The sequence below is a fragment of the Ictidomys tridecemlineatus genome, chromosome 9, assembly GCF_052094955.1.
Source record: "Ictidomys tridecemlineatus isolate mIctTri1 chromosome 9, mIctTri1.hap1, whole genome shotgun sequence".
NCBI classification, from domain to species: Eukaryota; Metazoa; Chordata; class Mammalia; order Rodentia; family Sciuridae; genus Ictidomys; species Ictidomys tridecemlineatus.
In genome coordinates, this window is record NC_135485.1 from 10,094,228 (window position 1) to 10,105,990 (window position 11,763).

At 45.0% G+C, this 11,763-nt stretch overlaps 1 long non-coding RNA gene across 1 annotated transcript; it reads left to right on the forward strand.

Annotated features, from left to right (window-relative positions):
* The first annotated feature begins 6 nt into the window (after nucleotides 1-6).
* On the forward strand, nucleotides 7-9,854 carry LOC120892406 (uncharacterized). The gene is made up of 4 exons (XR_005737081.2): nucleotides 7-371; nucleotides 765-963; nucleotides 1,211-1,261; nucleotides 6,595-9,854. It is a non-coding gene; the product is annotated as an uncharacterized LOC120892406 (long non-coding RNA).
* Nucleotides 9,855-11,763: the final 1,909 nt, after the last annotated feature.

An 11,763-nucleotide genomic window follows, 5' to 3' on the forward strand; every position in this document is an offset into this window, starting at 1 on the left:
AACCTCATCTTTATATACTTCTGAAGAAGCTCTATTTTCTCATTTTAATTTGAGTTACAATTATATTTAAATATGTATTTATATGCATAAATACATGCTAGGTAATATATTCACAAATACTTTATTATTGTATATAATATATATAAACATAATTTTTATAGTGCCTACATTCTTGGGTTATTGTGGATATTAAAAATGTCATTCATTGAAAAGCGATGCAAATGGTAATGGTTACGTGACCGACACACAACGGGTACATAAAGGTCAATGTCTTATCCTGAGGAAATCCATCATCTATGGGAAATGTCCGTTTGTGTCATTATTGTCACAGGTGCTGGGAGAGGTGAGACGGAGTCATCAGAACACACAGGGTAAGCACCCACGTAGAACAGGAAGGCTCCCTGAGACAGGTGATCTTTTGGCTGAGACTTCGGGGAGAAGAAAGAGAAAGAAAACACTGAAGCATTGTCTAGGGTCAGGGAAGAGCCCTTGCAAATCTAAGGTGCAAGAGCGCCAGGCATTTGTAGGGAATCAAAATAGGTCACTAGGCTGGGCATGAACAGTGTGGTGAAAGATGAAACCAAAGGGAGGGGGGCGACGAAAAACAGGTTCCGGGTCTCTGCAGGGGCTGGGTCTGCCTTCAAAGAGAGTGATTCATGTGGGAAACTGGGCTAGTGCTGCTTCTGCTGAGGGCCAGGATGCGTGGCCTTCTAGGTGTTGCTGTTCTTATAAAAGAGATTAATAGTGTGACTGTTTTCCTGTAGGTCTGATGCAAGTTCCCCGCTTGGTCTCCTGGTTAATTACCTGCAGAAGACTCGAGCGTCCACATGATTCCTACCTCCACCTTTTTTGTGACTCATCATGGGAATTCTGAGTAATAGGTCCTTGTTACCCCGAAACCTTCCCTGAGATCAAGCATGGAGAAAAACAGGGCAGCAACCGTCGGTACAACTGACACCCTCGGTTAGCCTCATCTTCTCTTCTTTTGGCTCATTTTCTCTCCTCTTCCCTTGGTTCTTCACCCTTCATTCTAATGGTACCTTGGATTTCTTTAAAAAGCCTTAGATTAGTGCTTTCCAGTGTGTCCTTGAGAACAAAAAGGATTTCCTACTACATTCAGTAAACTGAGAATCAGCAGCAACAAACATTAATTAGGCACCTCCTGTGTGCTAGAGTCACAGTTGCTTTGTCACTTATTTCTCTTTTATAGATGAGGAAACTGATTTCAGAGATATCAAGTGCTTTGCCTCTCAGGCACATGGTAAGTTCCCACTGATGGGAGGTAAGTGAAAATGATGTCTTACCTCCTGCCCAAAGTTAAGAGGGTAGCTTTCGTGCACTCCAGCTTTTCCTCATCCCTCAGTGGGATTTAGGATCCAGTAGAGGACTCCAAGGGTCTTGGAGAAAGCAAAGAAGTCCTGCCCATGAGGGAAGGACATGGATCCCCAAGACTGCATGTGTAGGAGCACCCCAACCTCACTCCCTCCACAGCCCATACTGAACTGAGATAGGAGCCAGCAGTAAAGCTTTATTATTTCAGGCCACTGAGATTTAGACTGTTCATTACAGCCATCAGCCTACCATGATCAATGTGTTTCTGGGCCAGGGTTTGTGTCAATCTGTGGAGTGCCTTCTATAGGAAGGTCCTATTGGTGCAATTCAGAGTCTAATGTGTAAATTCCAAGCTTGTGACACAGTCAGTGCATAGGTGATGGCAGTTGAAGGTTGGGTACACACACACACACACACACACACACACACACACACACTGGCCCACATTTCACTCACGAGGCCTAGTAGAACTTCCATTAGTCACTTAGTCACTAATTAAGTTGCATAGGGAATGAAGTGTTATGGCCAACTCAATTTTCTGATTAAGTGAATTAACAGAGAACATCTTTGTATGTGTGTGTGTGTGTCTGTGTATGTGTGTCTGTGTGTGTGTCTGTGTGTGTGTGTCTGTGTGTGTGTGTGTGTGTGTGTGTTTCCTCCTAAAACAATACACTAGCTTCCCTTACCTCCCTTGGTGAGGTAGTAGGACAGTCTGATGAGCTGAATTGAGTGTCCCTTTAGTTAACAGTGAAAGGAAAAGAAGGATCACTTCATTCATCTTTTTTTTTTAATTTTTCCAAGAGAAAAGAAAGTTTCTATAATTGTCATACAATGCAATATTCACAACTGCCTGACATGGGTTTTCATTTCCTCCACGGCATAGCCCGGGAAGGAAGCTCAGGTGACCTATAGCAGAGGCAGCCCTCTGGGCTCCAAGCCGTTGCTTTTCTTTCTGGGCTTCAATTAGACAGCATTTCTAGCCCACTTGCCGGCGGGTTTGGCTGTGTGACTGAGCTCCAGCCAGTGGATGTGAGTGGCAGACACGGTGCCAGTCCACAAGCACTCTTCCATGCCTTTCCCCCCTATGGCTTCTAGGGTGGAGGGAACCCCAGGGTGAGCCTGGAACCCATCAGGGGAAATTCTGAGTGCCTGAGGAATGGAACATGGATTTCCTGACTTGGTACAGGGAGGAAAGCCACCTGCTGAAAAATGTCACTTATTTCAGGTGGTCTATAATGACAAACAGCCTTCTGCTGTGGTTGGTCCATTGCACATTTTGAAACTTGTATGTTAGAGCAGCAATCGATCTTGATCATGGCAGAGCCAGAAATACCTGTTGTGGGCAAAGTGTTCTACTTGTGCTAAAAGATATGATCTCATTCTTAGGTAGACTTTAAACTTATTCCGCCCATAGACAAGGATAGAATATTGGTTATGAGACTAAGGAGAATAGGTGCAGAATGGGGGAGAGAGCGATGGGTTGGTCAGTGGATACAGTGCTATTGTTTGATGGGAGAAATAGGTTCTGGTGTTCTGTGGCATAGCAGGAAACCATAATTAACAATAACACATTATATATCTCAAAATATATAGAAGATTATGGATGTCCTCACCAGAAGAGAATGATAACTATTGAAGGCAATAGATATGCTAATTGCCCTGAGTGGATAACTACCTAATATTCCAAAATATATCATACCTCATAATGTGTGCAAGTATTATATCAATCAAAAATTCTAAATTCTTAAAGTAATAAAATAAAAATCTTAAAAAATATGATCATGAATTAAGAGAGTTCGGGCTCTTCTGAAGCATTAAGAATATCAGGCTCTTGACATATAAACACAGATGGTGTCAGGTAAAATAAAAATTGAAAATAAAGATCTAAAGAACAGTACATATGAAAAGACAAGAGAATTCAGAGAACAAATAAGTTCCCCAGGTGTGTTGTGAGGGATGGTTTCAGGAGGAGAAGGAGGACTTTGCGCTGGGAGGTGGGTGGCATGTACAATTGGAACCCCCAGCCAGCAAAAAGACTGCGGCACAGTGAGCTGTTGAGTGCAGTGGAGATGGGGTGCACCCAGCCGGGAAGAAGACACCCAATGCCAGGTTGGTGACTCTGAAGTTCCTTCACAAGTTGGTTGTGGGTTGTCACCAACTGGCTGAGAAAGCTTGAGAATGAACTCAGGCCGTGTCCTCGGCCTTTGATAGCACCCCCAAGAGCTCAGAATGTCCATAGTTTTCATTCACAAGAGCTGGTCCCATAGCCTGAGGCAGACAGAGATTAGAGGTGGAAGGAAGAGGCAGAGGCGTGGAGAAAGAGCATCCAGAATCTGTCCACCACAGCGAAGGTTCCTCTCTCTGAACAAAGCAGAGGAGAAAACCATCTGACAAGCTTTTCAATCTTGTTCTATTTAAGCCTTGCTCAGGAGACGTTCGTGGAGAGCCTTTTTTTTGTGGAAGTACATATGGAAATGTCAAGGTTGATGTTGGACGATGTGACAGAAAAGGCCGCACTGGGGAAATGGAGTGCTTTGAAATCAGGTCACTTAGAAAAATCCCTACAAAGTCAAAGCTTCAATGAAACTAGCAATTTAGGTCCTTTTCACAGCCTGCCTTATTGGATTCTTTTTCTGAGTTAAAAACTAGGAAAAGCACTTTTGGGGTACACGTCTCTTTAAAGTCTGTTTGAGTATCCCTTTGGTTATTTTTGTAGTTACACATAGATCTGAAACTTTAAATGCCCTTGATATCATTAGAGCTAGAAGCACAAAGCCACCCAGCAGCTCAGTATGTTGGTGACAAACCTGGTCTCTTTTGAACACCATGATTCCCAGCCAGCAAGAGACCCCGATGTACAGAAAGAACAAGGAGCAGAAAGACGGTAGCACCCCTGGCACCTCTGAATGTTCAGTTAGTTGTAAAGATAAGTCTGTTTGTATCAGATCCTCCTTGGTCAGAGAAAGACTTCTCACTGTACCCAAAGTCACGCCAAGCTTCCCTGCAGGAATTTTAATCCAACGTGTGCACTGCTTTATGGGACAGCCGCCAACACCGTATCATGTTTAGGGAAGGACAGAAGAAGGAAGTAGAATACAGCTACTGCCTTCCATAGGTCTACATTTAACATTTAATTATCAAAACAACTCTAAAGCACAGGAATCTCTCCTCCCAACTTTCACAAAATAGGTGACAAATTTAGTAAACTGAAGGAACTTATCCAAGGTCACACAAGTACAAAGGACAGGGACAAAACTAAGCTTGTCTTGGCTTGAGGATTCATTCCAATCAAATGTACACCTGGCTATGTCCTCCTCCACCTTCCAAAGCTCTGCTTTGTGTCCCCACTTCTATGAAACCTCTCCCCATCGTGATCCTAAAATTCCTCACACAGCATCTCCACCACAGTGTGCATGCCACATTATCTTAGGACTATAGATTTATTTGCCTTCCTCTAACTGTGAGATGCTTCAAAACAAAGCATGAGCATATGGATCCTCAAACAAGAGGCACATATAATTATATGTGTTTGGTGAATCACATGCATATGAATGAATCCAAGAGGGATCAGCTTTGTGCATAAATCTGTCAAGAATCATCTTTAATTAGAACTTTTAGGAGTTAAAGCAGCGAACTCTAAAGAGCACCTTTTGATATAAGCACACAAGAAAAGAACATGCAATAGATTTTATAGCAGGATACAATGTTCTGTATTATAATATCCATATCGTTTACAAATTGATAGTGTCCATAAATGTGCAGCTTCCAGACTTCTCAAAGCTCACTTCTTCCTGGACACATACTAGAAATAACCTCAGCTGATGATTAGTTGACATTAGTTTCATTCACTTGATACTTATGGATGAGATGGGCCCTGTGCTCTTTAGCACTCAGTGTATGTGACCTGCTCTATGCTGTTTTGTGAAACTGTCCCTAGACATTGCATCTGTGCTTGTAAGCAGCCTAGGTGTATGGGATGTGTGAGGTATTTCAGGCCAAGGCAAGTGTGTTCAGAGGCTCAGAGAAGTGAAAGAATGCAGGGGGTCTTGTCTAGTTTACTGAAGGGTGAACAAGAAAATCAAGGCTGCCCAGGAAGGGGACCCCAACGCTTTCAACATTGAGAGGTCCACCAGATACATTAAAATGGCACTTATATTTTCTCTGGAGGAAGGCGTCCACGCAGTTGCATTCTTAAGCTGTGCTTTCTCTTTAACAATGATTTCTGCTCATTCACTTCTCCACCCTCTGGGCTCCTTCTGACATGGATCATTACCAGAGAATCAGACCTTCCCTTGCTCAGTCTCACGTTGTGGTATAGCAAGTGAAGCTTTCTGGTCCCTGTCACAAAATAGACACAAGTGTAAAGAGGGATCATGCTTCCCCTCTCCTAAGACTTTCATGAACAAGACATTTCATCAACTGCTAAAGAAAGGCCAGTGTTTAGAACATTTCTGAGCAGCAAGATGCTCTATTTGAACCCCCTGGCAGGTTGCAAAGGGGAACTGAAAACGAAACCCCTCTGGAGAGAGATTAAAACACCAGGACCGTGCCTCCTTGCCGTCCCACCATAGGACCAGTCTGGAGACACTGTCAAGGTCATTCCAGATCCTACGATTCTGCTTCTCTAACACGAATGTCATAAAAACAGCACCTTTTATTTGTGACTCGCAGTTTTTCAGAATCTTTTACCTATGATCTCCTCTGAATGGGAAGGCAGGACTGGAGGAACAAGGGCGCCCCAACCAGACGTCAGGGGTTATACGAAGTTTCACATGAGAGATGTGAGATATCAACCGGGTTATGATCTTTCCGTCCTTGATCTCAAAGATGATTTCCCAGAGGGCAGAGCTGACCTTCACATTTACAAACTTGTGATAGCACTGTGGACAAAGAGGGTGTGTTCTAGAGAAGTCGATGGAAAGGATCATAATGATTAGAAACAGATATGATCTAAGCCACCCGGAGAAACTTTGCAGAAACTAACTTTGCAGAACCAGAAATCAGGGGAAATTATGAGCTCTGAGGAAAAGAGCAAGGAGGGCAGGACTTAGGTACAGGCATCCTTGCCCCAAATTTTCTCTATGGAACCCCTAGGTGACACATTGCTCAGAAGAAAAGGGGGTTCTTCTGACCAAGTAGGCTGAGTGAGTGGATCCCCTGTGACCATATGCACGTTAGCCTAAAAAAGGCTCTGAGAACTCTGCAGGTCCAAAACATTACAAAACTAAATTTAATCCAGTCTTTCTATCATTTTGACCACAGATACTTTGCTTCCCCTTTTACACTGGATCCAGGTTCCGTGAAATATGCTTTGAGATATGCTACTTTGAAGCTGACCAAAGTGAGAGAGAGAGGCTGACCTACATTTTGGCAGAAAAGGAGAACTAGCAGCACTCCTGTCGAACACAAAAGGTTATGTTGCGTTGTCCTTCTTAGAGATCATTTAAAAATAAAACAGTATTCATGGTGAAGTGTCCGGAGAGAAATGTACCAAGGTTTGCAACTTAAAATGGAACAAAAATAATCTGACCGTAATGGATGGAGGAGGGGATGGATAGATACATGATAAAACAACTATAATCAAATGCAAATTGTAGAATCTAGGTGCTGGGTATCTTTGGGTGTTCACTGTGATTTTTTAAAACTTTTTTTTTTCTGAATGTTTGAAAACATTTTAGATTAAGTGTTGTAAAAACATTTAAGCTAACTTGCATGAAGCATGGTCAAAAGGAAGTAGAAAGATTTGTTGGATTTTCATCTTTCCTTTATAGTCCTTGTCTGTTGCCCATGTGCCAAGCACGAGGCTGTATACATTGTATTATCTCTTTTATTATTCAAACCAACACATTTTAATGGGAGTTCCCATTATAATGATCAGACAACTAAGATTTATGATAGTAAGTGTCGTAACAAAATTCCCTCTTGGCAAAGCCATGTTTTTATGTGATGTGTAGGAGGTACCACAACCTTTATTCCCTTCTTCCCATCCTATCCCACACCAAGGTAAATCTGATAATGCTTACTGAGAATTTCCCCCTCCCACCCATCTCCTACCCTCTGTTAGTCAGCTTTCCATACTGTGACCCAATACCTGAGATAATCAGCTTATAAGAAGGGAAGGGTTTTTTTTTTTGGTTCACCACGTCAGAGGTTTCACTCCAAGATTGCTTGGCCCAGTTGCTTAGGCCTGTGGCAGCACAGAACTTCATGACAGCAGCAAGTGTAAAGGAAGTCTGTTTGCCTCGAGATAACCAGGAAGTAGAGAGAGAGGAAGAGACCAGATTCCCGATAGCCCTTCTAAGGGCATAGCTCCAATGACTAACTTTCTTGTACTCTGTCCCTCCTCTTTTTGGGGGGGTGGGGATGGGATATTAGGGGTGAACTCAAGGGCACTCAACCACTGAGCCACATCCCCAGTCCTGTTTTGTATTTAGAGACAGGGTCTCACAGAGCTGCTTAGTCCCTTGCTTTTGCTGAGGACGGCTTTGATATTGTAATCCTCCCGCCTCAGCCTCCCAAGTCACGGCACCCAGCTAAGTCCCTCCTCTTAGAGGTTCTTCCTTTTCCCAATAGTACCACAGACTGGTGGTGCCTCTGGGGACACACAGAGGCAGACTGGTGGTGCCTCTGGGGACACTTCAGATCCAAGCTATAGCATCCTCCCTATTTTGGGGCCTTATTTTAAAGTTTGGGTGGCAGCTATTTCGTCATGGGGCCAAGCAGACAAACAGAGGAGCGTTATCTGTCCCAGAAGCAGCCAAGGTTTGCAGACAGCTGGAAGGGGGTGGTGAGTGAATTGTGATGGGGAGGATGGAGATGGGGGAGGGAACAGAGGCTTCAAGGAGACTCTGGGAGCCAGTTAAGAGGACGAGCAGAACCTTTTAAAATGCTGTGGTGTCAAATGAGATTTTCTCTAATTTTTTTTTTTTTTGAGAGATATAGTATTAAAGTTACCTCCGTTTCTTTGTTTTCTGGGCATGTTTCTTGGAATGTCGTTTTTCTCTGCTGTGGGTCTTCTTCACAATGTTTCTAGGAAGCAGCGTCTGGGTGGCCCAAACCTCAGGGGGAGGCACCTCTCCTGTGGACCTGCTGAACTTTCTTCACCTGGCAAAAAATCCCAATCACTGGATCCAAATCCCTAGGTGGGATGAATGAAGGTGGAGCAGGCGACAGAGCGGGCAGGTGTCTCCTTCTCTTCTGACGACGACGTGTGAGCTGCGGCAAGTTACCCCACCACTCTGCCCGTCCACACCACAGTGTCAGTCAAATTGGCCTTAGTATGGAGGCTTGACTCCTTCTTCCTGTGGACCCCAGAGTGGACACGAATGGGCAGCCCACTGAAGGCCTACTTGAAATCGTGACTGAAAATCTCTGGCTCTGAGAAGACACGTCTGGCCTGAGCCATTAATGATCAAGGTTTCATTTAGGTGGCTTTTGTCCAGAGTCCCCAAACCCAAGGAGTTTCTAGTTCAGTCAGTGAAAGTCCACGGTTTCAGGACTTTCTGTGAGGCCAGGAATTTAGGACTGAGTGCTTAATATTTTCTTTCCTTGAGCTACTCGCTTCCATTAGACACAGTCACACACGCCCACAGTTCTAGAACTTCTTACGCAGAGTTCTACCACAGAGTCAGGAGGTCCCCTTACCTCACCTTCATGGGCCTTTTATTACAGTGGCCCACGAGTGCTACCTGGACGTCGGCCGCCAGAATCCCATCCCTTGATTGGATGAATTTTCATCATCCGTAGCCCAAACCAGTTCAGGCAACCAGCCCAGTGGCATCGTCTCCTGAGGGCCCACAGCGGCGCACACCTCTTCCGGTATCCATGAATACTTCCTCAGTGTGTTTCACACAAGGAGATGATCCTGGGCCAACCTAAGTGGGAAACGAACTGGTGGGAAGCATATTGGATGCTACGTGGTTTCTAGAGAAGTCAGACAACAAGACTTGGAAGCTACACAGCTAAGAAAAACGCAAACCAGAGAAGTGGTGCCTGGTTGCCATTGCCTCTGGGTAGACCCCAAGGTTGAATTCTGGGTGCGGCTACTAGAAACTTCCGTGCTGTCTCTGCAGGCGGGTTATGTTGCTGTTACTCCCTTTCTCTACCCATGGGCTGAAAGAAGCCAGTTTTGTCCCTGCTTTGGGGGGGGGGGCTATTAGCTTCCCATGTAAAGTTAGGGGGCAGTTTTGAGTGAGGGAGCCTAAAGTCTCTTGCTGTGCAAGAGGGTTCCCCTAGAATCAGACTCTGAGATCAGGGTTATATGCGAGTGATTGGTTTAAAAGGGGCTTAGTAATATGGGATGTGAGAAAATGCCATACACGTCATAACAAAATACTGGCCCATATTTAATTCTTATATTGAGGGATTGGTACAATTTAGTAGAAAACTTCACAACTAGAACACCTTGGGTTATGATCACATCATAACTAGCTGTATGTTTTTGTTGAAGTGGGAAGTGAAGGTTTCCCAGCCAAATTTGTATTTCCGACACACAATAAAAATTTTTTGAGTATTTTTTTAAATTTAAATTTTTATTTTTTTACATAGGACATACCTATACTAAAAGTTATGTCTTTTTGTAATTAAAGTTTTTAATTGCATGGGACACATATATACTAAAATCATTGTTTATCTGACACTCAAATTTAACTGGGCTTCTCATACAAGGCCAGCGACCCTACGTTGACATCTCTGAACTTCCTGACCTTCGATTTTCTCTGAGCAAAGTCTCTCCCATTAGTCCATGGGAGATCTCCATAGGTCGTTGTTGTGATTTTTGATTTTCTAGGACAGTTTACTCCTAACGCAGCAGCACAGGAGGTGAGGCAGTATCAGGAAAGCACAAGAGTGAGGGCGTCTTTCTGTTTCCTTCACTTTCTGAAACACGATCCAGACCAATGGTTCCCTTATCAGATGGAAACCTGTAAGACAGGGATGGGGACAGTCACTTAATGTACTGCGTACGTTGCAGCCGACTGCTCCCAGCTGGCTGGCACATTGTTCCTGTGCTCCTCTTAGCGCTGGCTTGCAGGAGGCGGCTAATGGCAAGGCTTGGCAGCCCAGCCTGTGCATCCTCTCCAGTGACAACCCCTCCCCTTGCCTCTTCTGTCCATGACATTTAAAAAAAAAAAATCACAGTTCTGCTTTACTGAGCAGCTGCTTCCTCTGGGACTTATTATCTCTCAGGCCCTAATTCCCACGGGGCAATGCATGAAAGTGATGTTTAGACAACATTGGACATTATAATAACCACAGACCGCCGGGCTTTTAAATTTGGAATAATAATTTCAGGCTCATCAATTTTCAAAATATTCCTATTGTTTCATTTCTAGGGATCTGGGGAAAATGAGGGAGGCAATAGCCTATGTTTGGCATGGGATCTTCAAATGAAACCCAGCACTTTTTAGTGCAGCCTGTGAAATGCCTCGTGGACTTCCCCTCGGTCCTCATGGAAACTGGGGGGCCAGATTCCCCACATGATACATTGATTCTTGAAAGCTCCGGGGTGACTGGCACAAGGTCACACAGTGGTGATCGACAGGGCCGAGCACATAGCCCCTCCCCATTCCTGTGAGTGCCCTCTTTGAGATGCCTACTCATGCCCCCAGGGCCCCAGGGACGAAGCAATGTCTGCTGCTCCATCTCCTGCTCCATTCTGTCTCATCCTGGTTTTTCCCCTCCAGTGAAACTGGTGAGGAAGGACCTGGACTCTGAAAACAATGTGACTCAGGACCTCTGAAGAACATTCAGGTCACAGCTGCCGGAAAGGAGCTGGCCTAGGAGTTCTTAGCTTCTGTGGATGCTGACCGTCAGGGGGAATGAAACTCTTTTTTTTACTCGTCCATCCATCCGGCAGTTAATTGTCAAGCCGTGATGTAAACTGGAATCCCCAGAATCAGGCCCAGAGACCAGAATGCACAGGAGAAGGCCCACAGAGGTCCTGTTGAAAGACCACCCAGGGGTGGTCCAGCTGCTGCCCTCCTGGACGTACCTCCACACCGTGAGGACACGCTTCTTACCGCGCAGTGATTGAACGCAAGGCGTAATGCACAAATGGCCATATGCTGCAGGATCCCTCCACCCGGTGACTTTGGCTCAATGACTCCATCAGCTTAGAAGAATGTTTCCTGAACCCCAGGGCGACCCGCGGCTCTTCAACCCGAGCTTCTCTCCCGCTCTCCTTCAGGGGGTCAGATCAGAGCCTGTCTGAGGACTCTCCTGCTGCCTGCCCTGTTCTCAAACAGGCCTCTCCCCTGAACACTGCTGGCGTCTTTGATGCTACCCTGGCACCTTCTTGTAAGGCCCAAAATGTCAACAAAGGCAATTCCCTCGAGAAGGGCCAGGAAAGGAGAGGAGACCCCCAGGGTCAGGGAGGCTTCTTCCAGAGCCTTGAGCTGCCAGTAACTTCCCCCAGAAACCGTATGGGGCTGT